Below are 15,067 nucleotides of genomic sequence, written 5' to 3' on the forward strand. Positions count from 1 at the left end.
AGTGTTCAGCATAACATGGTCTAGAATGGATCCCAGTGTGTCATAAAGCATATTTCCAAAATAATTTCTTTCTATATAACATTTGAGTCCCATTGATTTCAGCACTGCAGTTAGGCAGGTGCTTTGCTCTTTTCCAAAGAAACTGAAGTGCATGTGCTGAAATTTGCACCGTACCAGTGAATAGACAGTAAAAAGAAAAAGAAAAAATACAGTCAAAATGTAAGCCAAGTCTGGAATGTTGACCATTTAATCGGTTTACATGTGTGTTTAAAATTAGAATATAAAAAGCAGAACTGGGTGGCGCTTTCTAGTCATGACATATATAGTACACAAGCATTCCAGGTGCAGGAGTTTAAAATAAAACTCACTGCCCCACAAATGCTGCCTACCTGCTTACCCAAATCATAACTGTAGAGGATTGCTAGATTTTGGATACTACACCCCTAATTTCCAAGGATTCTGATACATTTTCAGCACACCAAACTTTCCCCCCATCAATCTTCAGTCTTCCTAGAGTTAAAAGATATGGTACTCATCTCACCACACTTCCCTCTGCTGGATGGAATGTATGTTGCATCATTTTACACATTTGAACTTGGCATCAGAAGCTGAGGCCAGTCTATTCTGAAGTAAGAGGGCCCAAGTATGTTGTGTTTCTGAACAGGACTTTCTCATGGTTAGTTTAAGTGTTGCCTGTTATCATTTATCTTTCTTATTTTTTAAAATTATAGACAATTCCCACAGCACTTTGGAATTATTCTTTTATTTTCAGTAAGGTTGCCATTGAAGGATATTGTAAAATTGAGTATTTTGGAGCTGTGTCTTGAGAAAGAAGAGCCAGTTCAATGTTTCTATTACACAGTCTGCAGCACGATTGGTACAGCCATGCATTTCAGGTTCCATGCAACTCTCATACCACCTGAATTTGACTTCCCATGTGTTTCAGACTAGCAGCAGTGTTTTGTCATACTGGGAGCCAAATGCGCTGGAATGGTGCTTACAATGAAATCATTCGAGAAGCCAAATGAAGACATCACCACAGCCACATGCATCCCTGGCCATATGGAAGTGGCAAATACTGCAGCTATGCTGGAATAGCCATTGTGTTCTATGGAAGTGTGAAGCAGACAGCCATCTCTGCACAAGGTATGTTGTTAGTTTCAGGCTTACATCCATAGCTGTCAACGTTTCCCTTTTTTAAAGAGAAATTCCCTTATTCCAAATAGGATTCCTCACAAGAAAAGGGAAAATTTGACAGCTATAAGCTTTTAGAGACCTTATCCATCTTTGTTGCCAGCAAAGAGATGAAACAAATATGAGTTGTATAATGTGGCTAAACTGCGTATTTGTATTCAGAGTCTGAAGGAATGATTTATTGCTTTGTTATTGATAAATTATGCAAGTTGCTATTACGCAAACATGTGTGTTATTTGGGAGCACCAAGTATGAGGCGACACCTTGGGAACTAATTAGTTTATTGTGGCATGAGCTCTGCTTATTCTGGTGCAAAAGCAGTGGATTGAATTTCTTACTCAACATTTTGAAAGTTGTACATATACAGAAGAAGAACCTTGCCAGATCAAATCAAAGGTCCATTTAGCCCAGCATCCTGTTCAGAATTTGCAGTTTGCATATGGCAAATTAAAGTGCAATTAGCAATTTGTGAACAGTTAATTGGCTATGTATTCACTTTTTAAACTTAAAACCATGGAGAGACCTGGTCTGAACAAAGACATTGGATTCTTATCTCATTATACATGACAAAACCATTTTTCACCTTCTCACCCCTTGCTTTTTCCTGTAAGACCTATTGCAGTCGTTAAGAGTCGTCAACAGGCTCATCACAGCTATCTGCCAATCACCCAATCCCACCACCCTTCTGAGTAATACCCCTCCCCACCTTCTCACTATATAGAAGGGTCTGGTGACTTCTGTTTCAGTGTATCTGAAGAAGTGTGCATGCACACGAAAGCTCATACCAAGAACTAACTTAGTTGGTCTTTAAGGTGCTACTGGAAGGAATTTTTTATTTTGTTTTGACTATGGCAGACCAACACGGCTACCTATCTGTAACTTTTTAATATAAGATTCCCAATTTTATTTTAGCAAACTTATTATTCTGTTCAGTTATGGTTGCTTCACCTTAAAAAAGGATGTTGTACATTCAGAGAGAAAAAAGGCAACCAAAATGATCCAGGGGATTGAGGAGCTCCCCTGTGAGGAGAGGTTAAAACCTTGGTTGGCCTTTTAATACAGAGAAAATGGGAGCGGTGACATGAAAGGGATGTAGAAAATGATGTATGGTAGGAGAAAGCAGATAGAGGCAAGTTTTTCTCTCGCTCTCTCCTAACACTAGAACTTGTAGAAGCTGAATGTTGGAAGATTCGGGGCACACAAAAGAAAGCAATTCTTCACACAGTGTGTTGCCAGACTATGGATCTCACCCACCCAGGAGGCAGGGATAGCCAGCAACTTGGATGGCTTTAAGAGAAGAACAGGCAAGTTCTTGGAGGAGAAGGCTATTTGCCTTGATGGCTATGCTCTGTCTCCACTGTTGGGGGCAGCCTGCTTCAGAACACCAGTTGCTGGAAATCACAACGGGAGAGAGTCTGCTCCGGCTTGCAGGCTCCCTCTTGGGATTTGGTTGGCCACTGTGAGGACAGGATGCCCGATTAGATGGGCCACTGGGCTGATCCTGTTCTTATATTCTTATGGGCTATTGGCTGATGTTGGTGGCTGAAAATGGAATTCCTTCATTCCAAAAGTTGACACCTTTCTGTTTGCAGTTTGGTGGTCTTCTTTGATTGGGAGAGGATTCATCATTCTTGAACCAAGAATGCGGAGTTTTCACTCAGTTAATCTGCAGCGGGGTTTGTTTTCTTTTCATCTACCTGTGAATCGGGTTGACTCTGCAAACCTTGCTTTTTATGAATCTACTTTACTGCTCTTTCAAAGCTCAATTCGACAGGAACTGGGATGATTTCTTGTTTACGGAGCAGGTATTTTATAGTGGACCTCCAGGAAGAGCTTAAAAAAAAAAAAAGCTGCCAAATTTAATTATTCCAGATAATTCCGGCGCGAAACTGGATAATCGCCCCCAAACAGATGACTCAAGGGGGCTTGGAACGTTCGCCTTCCTTGGCGCGGAGTGGCCCGGCGCAGCTGTGGGAGGTTCCTCGCGGGGCGCTCCGCCCGCCCTCCCGAGGCGCTCGCCTGCATTTCCATTCATCTCCCGCAGGAGACAGGAGCCGCGCACGTGCCGGCGAGTCCCTCTCGAGAGCCCAGCAAAGGCGGACGAGCGCGAGGGCGGGAAAAAGCTCGCGGGCGGCCTGGGCGAGCGACGTCTTTCCCGGGAGTCGCTCCGCGCCCCCTCAGGGGACTTTCCCGCCCGGCGTCTCTGGGCTAAGCGCGGCGCGTCTGTGCAGCTCCCGCGCCTTTTTTTTTTTTATTTATGGCGCTAGGACCCAGGCGAGTCTGCCTCTCGTGAGTCAGTTGCCGCAACAGCAGCGGCGGCTCGGTCGGAGTTGAGCGAGAGCGCCGTGGATGAGGCTGCGGCGCGCGCGCGAAGTGAATGGCTCGCGTGCGTTGGGAAAGTGGCCAGGGAGCGAGGCGCTCGAGGATCCCGTGCGTGAGCCTGCGCGACGGCGCCTATAGCGGCGGCAGCAGCAGCAGCAGCGGCAGCAGCAGCAGCTCCTAGGGGGGCCTCTCTCCACCTGCCCGCGGTCGCAGCGCTGAGGTGAGTCGCCAGCCCGCCTTGGGCCAATGGACGCAGCAGGCGCGTGAGGAGAAGTTGCTGCTGGGCTGCCCTGGCGTGGAGCCGCCGGCCGCAGGGGACGCCAGCCAACTCCCAAGCCCGCAAGCTGCGTTCCCGGGGCTGTCACTGGAAATGGCACCTTGGGAGGAAGGTCCCCTCGTGGGGTTGGACCAAGCAAGCCCAGCAGCCTCTGGGATGAGCGAAGATTAGTGGCGCGTCTTTCTCTGGGGAGCAGCAGCCCCGTCCGAAAGTCGTGGCTTAGAGGGCGCAGTGGTCCCTCAGCAAATAAATAAATCCATAAACGGCGGGAATAGCCCGTTTTCGCCTAGTTCCGCGTATGGTCGCACAGGGGGAAAAAATGCCTATGGCATTCTGCTGTAAATCAGGGCCAAGGCTGTGGTTCTCTCGCGGTGTTTTTACACTTTTTAAAGCCCCCAGACACGTCTAGGGTTGAGTTCCCCTCCAGCTACAAACTCCCTGCTGGGACAGGATGGAAACTGACGGTGCTCATTGATTTATGGTTTGTGATTAAGCTTTTTCCCCTACCCCTGAAAGCGAATGCCAGGCAGAAGGGGAAGAGGCGAGCAGATGAGCGGGAGGGGGTTGTTTTGTTTTTGTAGCTCCTTGGGACAGTTTGTGGATCTGTTTCTTCCACCCCTTAACTTTTGAGCATAGCCTTGTCCGGTGGGAAACCTGCAGGAAAAAAATGGATATATGAATAGTGTGCTTGTCCGGCTGTTTTTTCCAAATTGTCACAAGCTTGCAAATTTGTGAGCATCAAAGTGTATTACTGTAAATCCTTTGTATAAGCTAGGTGTGGGTTTTCTCTTGTACAGCATAATGTAGCCTTGTACCTTAGCTTAACTGAAAATATGCATCAGAACTTTGTTGTTAAGTTGTAGGAAGAGATTCTGTCTAAAACACCTCATGTTAGCTTTACTTTATCTTACCTGGTTTCAGTGATGCTCTCATTGTTTGATCGACATTCAATCATTAAATAATTCCATGGCACTGTACTGCTATAAAATGAGGAACGTCATTATGGTCCATGAAATTGTATTATTGGGGGTGGGGGTGGGGGTGGGGAGTCAGGCATTCGCCTACAGTACAAAAAAAGATAATAAGGACTAACGGCCAAATGGGTTGGATGAGTCATATATTGAGCCAAAGATGATCAGGACCTTAACATCAAGTATCTGAATCATTGCTTAACAATCTTTGAAACATCTGGAGACATTGTTCAGTGATACAGTCACTTTCAAAGGAGTATGTGGAATTGGGATAACGATAATTCACCAACTTGAGAAATGCAGAGAACTCACCCTTAAGGGACAAAATCTGTTTCACAAGATGCTAGGAGAGGAAGTCATGAAGTTTCTGTTGCTCATTACTTTCTCCTAGTATTAGGTAAGCACAACTTTGCTCAGAAGCAACCTTGCTCTTCTTCTTTTAGTTGTTCTCTGTTTTCTCATTTTAAAAATGGGCAGAAAGCTAAAGAGTTGTGAGATTGTGTCTGTTCAACTTGCTTCAAAGTGTCAAAGTTTCAATTCAAGAAAACTAACTTGTTTCTGAATGGAAAGTACAACATACAAAAATAAATTCAGCTGGTATATTATGAAGTCTGAAGTTGTGTTGGTGAGATAGATCCCACTTGTTGATGCAGATTTGTTTTGCTTATGTACACATTAAAATTCTGTGTCACTTGCATGTATTTCAAAGGGGGGGGGAGTCTGTTTCAAGACTCATGTACAGATTGCTGTAGTTTGTTTTCTAAGCATCAGTTTAAAGAAGAGGTGTATTTATTATTTGCACTAAACAATTTAATTCTGCTTGTACTGTGGTTGTGTTCAACTGTTGAAAATGAAACTGTTTCATTTTTGCTTAAACACCATAAAGTGTAACATGCATGGAAATACAGTAGTACAAAATTCAGTTCTGTCACATAATGTCAGTCCAGGCCAGGCTGATGGAGCTCTCCCAGACCATCCATTACAGTTTTTGAAAATGTCACTGTTTATCATGGCCATTTAAAGCAATGGTGACCTCTGCTGGCAATTCCCATCTAAAAAATATGTGCTGAATTCAGCCATCTGATAAACATGAATTGTTCCTGATTGATTTAATAACATGCATTAAAGTAGGTTGGCTAATAAAACCATGAAGTTCACTTACACAGTTGTAATGACATTATTGGAGTTTGCTTCTAAGTAAGCGTACATAGGATAAAGTTGTAAAAAAAATCCTTATTCTACCACCTCTCCACATGTGTTCTTCAGTTTTGTACTGTTTTGTGAGCTAGATTACACATATAGATTCCATTTTGTTGGTTTACGTTGCTTGCCAGAAACCCTGTCTGTTTTCGAGGTGAAGGAGTAGTTTTAATAATATAACAAAATTTCAGGGGGAAGACTGTTCCACATGAATATCTGGCATTTCAGATGGAAATAGTTTACTTTGTTATTGGTTAAACATTAAGCAATCCATGGTCTGGAATTAATTCACCTATAGAAGCAGGGGGGAGATTCTCTGCTTTTTGGGTTTTTTTCTTTCTTTCTCTTGGCCTTTGTATGATTACCAGAAGACAAAAGAGATACATATACAGTTGAGTTACAGGTAGATGAGAGAGAACTTACTCGTGCGTACACATGCAGCTGTCGGAGTTAATGGTGCTTGCCTAATTTAACCCTGCTTTGGTCTTCTAGCATTAACATTAGTGGAAATAGTAGACCACCCATAAGACTGTAAATGATAGCAAAAACTTTGTAGTAAAGAACATGAGAATTCAGAGGTCTTTATATAAAACAACAACTGCAATATGCACACACATCTATACATCAAAATTAGTTTTTGTCTACCAAGGCAATAATTCAATGTTGGCTCAGAATCTTGAGATCTGGACTTGATAATAGCTACTGTGCTTGGAAAATCAGCTTCTGGATAACAGAAAATAGCCAAATGGTGCTGTTTTAAATATTGAAAGCACTCAGAGAGTTTGTTCAAATGGCAGATTCCCCAATACTGAAGTGTTAAACTAGAAGTAGATGATAAAAATGTAGAGAGGTGTAAATGAATGTAAAAGTACCTAAGGAAAGATTTTATCTGCTTTATCTTGTTAAGTCAGTTGGATACATTTGAAGTAGACTAATAGATGCAATAATGATAATTCAGTGAGTTCCCATTTGCTATAATTGTGTCTTCCAGTTGGAATCAGCAAAGAGATCAAAATGCAGCCCCTTTGAGACAAAGGGGGAAAGCAAAATAACAACACAAATGTCAGTAAATCCCATGGCAATCTCTAAAACATGCTGTCCTGTATAAGTCAGTTCAAAATTAATTCCCATTGAGTTTCCAGGTCAGAGTGAATAAGACTGCAGCCTAAAAAAGTAAAAAGGCAGTAGCAGTTTGTTGTTGGCATCTGCCCGTCTTGAGAGAGAACGGAGTGGGCATTAGCAGCCTCTTCAGGCCTCAGTAGTGTGTATGGAGGTCCTGGGCTTGGCTGCAGGAGTTGCCGCTAGGAGGTGTACGAGGCCCTATCTTAGAGACTGCACTCCAAGTTTGTGTAGGGTTTATTTTTAAGCCTTTCCTTCTCTTAAATATACCCCACAAGGCAGCGGAGGCTTAGGATCAGAGTTTTCATTCTCCTAGGTAAGTTACCTTCCCAGGTTGACGAGCCCCATCTGCCCCAGTATAGCAGAATAGAATGATAATCTGCAAAAAGACTGCTAAAATTATGCATTCTTCACTCCCCATTTAAAAGTGTGGTACAAACCTCTCATGAGAGAGGGTGCCAGTTCTTGGCTGCTGAACTAAATGTCTCAGAAATGTCGGGGAGACTGTAGGGATTCTTGAGAAATACTGGCCCCAGGCCATTTGGGGTTTCAGAGGTCAAAACCAGCTCCTTGCATTAAGCCTGGAAACAAGATCAGTTAAGCTGGTACAAGATCTGTGTAATATGAACTGATTGACTGGCTCCTGTCCAAGCTTCTGGTTGCTGAAATCTGAAACTTCCAGATTGTCTTCAAGTGCAGCCCCACATAGTGAACATTAAAGTGGTCTGATCTGAAGGTGAGTGACTGAGACCAGGTCTGGTTTATCAAAGGGAAAGAGAAAGGGACAGTTATCATGTAAGATGAAGCTGGAAGGACGTATTTCCTGCAACCACTGCCACCAGAATATTGAACCATCACAACTCTATCTAGAGTTAACAGCCCTAGTCCAGATTTGTTCACTCTTCTGTGGTATCTTCTAAAGTGCATTCATACACCTCAGGTGGGGGGATAGAATAATAGAATTGTAGAGTTGGAAGGTATCCCAACAGCCATCTGGTCCAACCCTGTGCAATGCAGGAATTAATATAACTTCAAGAAGAACCAGCAATATTTCCTCCTGGACCAAATTGGAGAGGCATCTTTTACAATTGCGATATTCCCTTTGCTTCATCATCATCAAACCTTTTATTGGTGTCACATACAAACATCCATAACATAACACATATAGCTCTGGTGGCAGTGACCCAGTAGTTCTTTATTCAGCTAAGCAGAATCCCTTTGCTTAATGCAAACAAACTTCTATTAACTTCTCGTTATGGATTCAATTCAACTGAGCCGCAGTGTCCTAAAAATGTTCTTTGCCTTTGCAGTTATCCTCATTACCGAAAATTACAGATGTAATTAATTTAAAGGCAGCTAATATTAATAGAACAGCTTCTTTTTCTTGTTATTACAATCTTTGGTTTATGCTTCATACAGAGACATTTAAAAGATTTGTATGCAATTAAAGCTAGAGTAGAACTGAAGTACATATTCAACAGCTCAAAGCTCAATGGATTATGCAAGAGTTTGTGGCTCCTATGAGTTACTTAAAATGTGGAGCAAAGCTATATTCCATGTACTTTTAAAAGAGTGGAGCAAATCAGAGGGTTTCTTTCTGTTACCAGAGCACCAACTACTTGTTCAGCACCATTGCTGTTGCCTATTTTACCAATCGTAAGGCCAGCAGAAGAATGAGAGTTGGGCTAAGTAGATGGGATTTTCTTCTCCACTGAAACCCTGGGCGTTTCATCTCTGTCCAGCCCAGCAGCACAGTAGTAATATAATAGCCCTTTTTGAGATGGATCTGTAAAAAGCAATCTTCCTTCCATCATAGCGTTGGGCTTGGTGGAAAGGTTTCTCTCTGCCCTCCAGTGCCCAACCCAGCACCATGATGGGGAGAAAATTCCCTCCACACATCAGCAAAGGAATGGGGAGAGTATTGTGTATACAGTGGTACCTCTGGTTATGTACTTAATTCATTCCAGAGGTCTGTTCTTAACCTGAAACTGTTCTTAACCTGAAGCACCGCTTTAGCTAATGGGGCCTCCTGCTGCCGCCGTGCCACCGCTGCACAATTTCTGTTCTCATCCTGAAGCAAAGTTCTTAACTCGAGGTACTATTTCTGGGTTAGTGGAGTCTGTAACCTGAAGCGTATGTAACTTGAAGTGTGTGTAACCCGAGGTACCACTGTATATCTCTTCCTCTGTGTGTCTTTGTTCCTTGGGCTGAAAAGGCTGAGCCAGCCCTATTTTAAGCACTCCGCTTTTGTTTATTATGAGAATAAGTATTTCATTATTAAGACTTCATGCATTTCTCTGCAGATATCCATAACTGAGATGATTATGACTGCCTAGAACCTCCATAACTAAGGAAGATGAAATACATCTGTCGCTCTAATTCAGTGATCTAAGTGCTTGTGCTTGGGATTCAATTTGTAATTCTAGTTCTGATCTAGTAATAATGTTGTTTTAGAAGAGAACCTTTTATGTTTGTAACCTTTCCCACAGATCTGGATTGGTTTGATCATGGTATATGAGATTTACAGTAGATTAGGTAATGAAGTGCAGAGTCAGTTCCTGTACCCTTTTCAGGCAGGTATTTCTACCTGTTAGGTAAAGAATGATGCTGGCTCCCAGGAATTTTAAACATTTAAACTGTCCTGCATAGCGTAATTTGTTATTTATATCAAATTATTGGAAAACAGTTTAAGCACATAAAAAACCAGCAGAACAAAAATGGAGGTACAATAGATTATTTCACTCTTTAAATTAATCTGACATATGCGAATTCTTGGATCCTAGTAATTGTAATTCATACTGGGGCAGGGGAGCCTCATGGTCAAATGTAACAAGCCAATGGAAAACTTAATTTTTTTCCTTGTAAATCTTCCAGTAGGTCCAGCCAGAAAGGCTCTTAAGAACTATATGCAAAACTGTCCCCTTTTTACTCCTTCTTGTGCCTTTCACAACAGGTTGACATGCAGATATCAAACAGGAGAGAAAAAGCTTTACCAGTTCAACTACTGCTTCTGCATTTGCTGTTAAGGACACAGGAGCAGGTTAAAAGTCAGGCACCCCTAACTTTATGGAGCATTTGATCTAAAACTTGCAAAGGGAAAATAACCTGTGTTTCCTCTCATCTCGTGTGTTAAATGGTGAGCGTACCTAACAAACAAAACCTACTAGATCAAGTCAGCTCCGGTGTGACACGCAGAATACTGTGGGTGGCATTTTGATAAATTGAGAGAAGTCTTAGTAGCAGGGTTTCTAAAATTCAGGCAGAATCTGTGTTCAAACTGACCTTTTTTCAGCGTTGTTTATCAGCTTGTGTGTCAGTGTTCACTCTAAGGAACACTTTGGAATCTTGAAGAGGAGAGAAATATTTGCTTCCCAGGAAACATCTTTTTCTTCTCTTTCCAAGGGTTTTGGGTTTATGGTATTACAGGCTTTAAAGAAAAGTAGGTCTATTGGCAAGTAGCCATATCAAAATCCAATTTTCCATTACTGGAAACAGTAACAACATATGATTATACTTTCCAAGTTACTCTGATGAATCTACCTTGAGCAGTGGTGAGGAAGATGAGAGGGATTGGGTTAAATGGGTGCAGAGGGAAGAATGTATTCTAGCTAATGACAGGCAGAAATGGGCAATCATAAACCACTTTCTGTAGCACTAAATGATAACAGTCATTTTGTGTAGCAAACCTACGTTGGTCCCAAACCTGAAGCCCAAGTAATTTGCAATAAAGCTTTAGAGAAGTTTCTACTGCTGGAAACTCTTGAGCATGAACCTTCAAAAGCATCCTGATGGGCTCTTTAAAAAGATATATAATGAAGATCCAAAATAGCTCTCCTTTTACATGTCGTGCTTTCATTAACAATGCCCTATTGAAAGATCACTTCATTTAAAAAGAGGGAATTTAAAGCAAATCTATGAGCATAAACCTGCTTATAAAAAATGCTCAGATTCACAGGAATTTGCTTGAGGTAACGATTGGATACTGTGTTGGAAGCCAAATTATCACACTGTGGCCACTGCAGCAAATTATTGGCCATGTCTATTCAAGTTATACTCAGGAGAAGGGAATGGGGTAAAAGAGAGGCTGTTCCTCCTGTTTCAACACCTATTGTTTTTCTTTTGAAACAAACGTTGCAGGTGTAAAGCAGGCCAAAGCATTGCGTGTATGGTGGTATGTTTTAACACACATGCCACAGTCTGCATTGTAAGGGCACTTTTACTACTATGAGGCAATGTGAAAGATTCCTGTTATAATTGCTTCTCAGCATGGAAAACAGTGTTGTTATTATGTTAATGAAGCAACAGACATCCAACAGAAACTACTGTTGGGGTCTTTATTACCCCTGTGTTCAGCTATACAGCTTTGCTACCCCTACAATTGTAGAATTGTATCTGAAAACCTAACATGCTTGGTATGTATGATGCATGCTTGGTATGTGTGTTTAGTACCAGAAGGGGGCAGAGAAGAGAGATGTGCTCAGGAAACCCAGATTAACCACATACATGTAATTTAATCTAAAATGTATGTGTACAGTTACTTTAAATTACCCATTGTGCCTCCCAAAAATTTTTTTCACTGAATTTAGTTATTTTTGGCTTAAGACCTGACTCATGGGTAGTAAATATGAAAGAGACCTAAACACACTGGCTTGACAGACAAGGCAACACATTATTGAGGTGTGATGAGTAGGTATCCATACCAGCTTGGTTTACTAGGTGCTACTTCAGATGTAATGCCTGTTGCTTTAACAGATCCATTCTCCTACTTCCTCTCATTTTCCTCCACAACAATAGCAGCCTGTACTGTAGCTGTGGTTCACCACTGATGGAGAAGAAGACAAGCCCTGCTGCTATGGAGCTCTAAAAGCAAGCAACAAGTTGGTTGGAGTCAGGGCAGAGCTAAGAAGCCCACAGTGGGATGCCTGGATTTCTCATATGGGTGCCATAAGTTGGATCTCGGGTGTTGGTTTTTTTTTAGTTTTCTTAATAGGTTTAGACCACTTAAAATGTGGGGTTGCCAAATCCAGACCCTTTTTCCAATGAGCTCGTGGTGGTGTACAAGGTTCTCCCCCTCTTCCAGGTCCCAGTCCAACTGTCACACCACACTGTTTCTCAGACTTCCTGGGTTTTTGTCCTACAGCTTCAGTGTAGTTATACACATAGAATTTATTCAACTAGTCTGCAATCTCTTCGTACTTATTTAGCACATCTTTAGTTCACTTGTCATCTGACTTCCTCCCAGCTGGATTTTCTACTTCTGGGGAACTTAAAGATTTTTTTAAAATCCTTGTTCTTAATTTTCTTAGTGACAAGAGCCTCAAATTCTTTATTTCGTTTCCCACCCCTCTTCATCCACTTCTGTTTTGTGTTTGTGTGCACGCACGTGCCTGTTTGTGTCTCTTTTTGTTCTGATTTGTATCAGAAGGAACCCTTCTTGCTTGTAGTAGTTTCCTTGCTTTAATATAAATATGCCCAGATTGTGTCAGAAGTAGGAGTTTGTGGATGTATATCACATTGAAACCAGTAGTATTAAGCTATCAGCAAATTCCCCTTTGCTATATTGTTTTGTTGAAAGATGCATATTTAAGCAGCAGAGACTGCACTGATTTTCAGCTGAGCAGGTTCAGGCATAGTTACAGGAATTCACCCAATAGCAGGTATGGTGATTTATTTGGCTGTGCTTTGGGGGATTTTCCTCTGTCTTGGTTAAATGTGACAACTGTTGTCAAAAATATAATCACAGGTCTTGCCTCTAACACTGAGCTGCAATAAACATGACTGTAAAATTTTTAGCCTGGCAGTGGGTCATTTATTTTATTTTTGAATAGCTATGCAAGTTCCAGTTTCAAAGCTGCTATGCTTAAGGCTTATTTAGCTCCTCTGTGGGGTGGTGACTGTTTGGGAAACTAATAAAAGATTAGGCTCCATTTGACAGCTTTGAACCACACAGAGGAAATTAGTGGAATTCGTATTCCAACGAGAGATGGATTATTGCTTTGCCAGTTTCATGTTACGTGAAATGTACCTCTGCTTTTCTTACCACCTAAGACCTTTTGTTTTGTATTCTAAACAGTATTAAGGCTTAGAGTTTTGTTTTTATGGCTCTCATTAATTTAACAGTTTTTCTAAAGACTGTGAAATCATGGGTCTCAAGGGGCATTTTTTAAATAGATGTCAACTCCACTCATTTTTATAGTGTGGCTTATTTCCTATACAGCACAGTCCTGCTTCTCTTCTCCCCTGCACCCAAGAGTGTGTGCAGATGAATGTGGCCTTGGAAGAAAATTGCATGTTTCAAAGCAGGAAAGTGGACTAACAATGGCAATATGCTTGTATATTTGCACTCAAGTAAACAGACATTCAAGAGAATTCCATTTAGATTTAGGCATCAAATTAGGGGCATCTATCATCCCCCCCCAAAAAAAAATACTGTAGGCTCTATCAGCCATATAATCACTTAGGTGATCAGAGACAGATAATGATAGAATTGTAGAGTTGGAAGGGACCCCAAGGGTCATCTAGTCCAACCCCTGCAATACAGGAATCCCAGCTAAAGCATCCATGACAGATGGCCAGCCAACCTCTGCTTAAAAACCTCCAATGAAGGAGATGTAGAAATAAAAGTCAAATATTTTCAAAATTCCAGGTACTGCAGTTAATATAAAGTTCTGAAAATCTGCAATTATGTTCCCTGTGAGACGTCTGGATAAATTCCACCCCCCCCCCCAATGATGAAGGCATTCTCAATTATCTACTGTTATGGAATGAGCTATAACATGTGTACTACTGTACCGTAACTTAAGTGCAAGTCTGTTTTTTAACAGAGCAGCAGAATCTTGAGGCTTCCCTCTTAACCCTGCTTTTTTAAAGGGGTGAGGGATATGTGACTCTCCACATGTTTTTGGGACTTTCTTTCCCATTAACTCCAGCCACCTTGGGCAATAGTCATGGATGATGGGAGTTGAAGTCCAGCAACATATAGGGCCCCAGATTCCCCACCCCTGCTTTATTACAAAAGGTTTTGTAAACCCATGCCTCCACCATCCTAGGAATGGCACTGACAACTCTGAATGTCATGCAAGGCTCTTCTTCTCCACAGTCCTCTCCATTCTGCGTCACCCTCTAAAAGCCATTTTTATTGAATATTTAATGGGGCTTTGCATGAGTGCTTTGGGTAGCTGTATCTACATTGGGTCTCAGATTGTTCTCCTGCATCAACACTGGGTCCCCTGTGCTGGTTTATGTGCACTATTACTTCAGAGCAGGATGGCATACTTGGACTCTAAAGTAAGGTTACCATTTGTCATTGAAGGATATGCATTTGAGGACTTTAAAGTGGATGGAGTCCCATTCCAGTTCCTTTCCATCAAAAGCTTATTTTCATACAAAGGCTAATGTAGCTTGGTTTGATACCTTATTCATTTTCTGCTTGGGTCCAGAAGTGCCAAACTCAGTTTCTGTTATTTTACTTTCAATAAACCCCAGACCAAATCCAAATAAATATAAAGTAAAACTAAAAAAAATATTTACAGTAGTACCCCGGGTTACGAACTTAATTCTTTCTAGAGGTCCATTCTTAACCCAAAACTGTTCTTAACCTGAGGCGTGCTTTTGCTAATGGGGCCTCCCGCTGCCGCTACACCACCGCCATGCAATTTCCATTCTCATCCTGGGGCAAAGTTCTCAACCCGAGGTACTACTTCCGGGTTAGCGGAGTTTGTAACCCGAAGCACTTGTAACCCAAGGTACCTCTGTACTGGTAATTTTCAAGGAGTCAAATGCTGAGAAAAGCAGAAGAAAGCAGAACGTGAAAACTGGTCCTTTCCCATTATTACCTGATGCAGAAAACAAACAAAACAAAGACAACAAACACATAGTATTCAACCATGGAAGAAAAAATAGAACATAGACTGTAATTCTGTGCACATTGGGCTGCTTAGATTCCTTTGACGTAGGCAAGATGTAAACCAGGGGTCAGCAAACT

General features: G+C 41.8%; 1 protein-coding gene across 3 annotated transcripts in view; it reads left to right on the top strand.

The window, feature by feature from the left end:
* The first annotated feature begins 3,267 nt into the window (after positions 1-3,267).
* Positions 3,268-15,067, top strand: part of NGF (nerve growth factor) — a 61,307-nt gene continuing 49,507 nt past the window's right edge. For 2 of the 3 annotated variants that reach the window (XM_079979965.1, XM_079979964.1), the window contains exon 1: positions 3,268-3,736. The gene's annotated coding sequence lies outside the window, so the exon portion shown is untranslated. Of the gene's footprint in view, positions 3,737-4,115; positions 4,258-15,067 lie in introns of those variants that run through there. The other variant, XM_079979962.1, reaches the window with a different exon arrangement.

Source organism: Podarcis cretensis (assembly GCF_951804945.1).
Source record: "Podarcis cretensis genome assembly, chromosome: 6".
Lineage (NCBI taxonomy): Eukaryota > Metazoa > Chordata > Lepidosauria > Squamata > Lacertidae > Podarcis > Podarcis cretensis.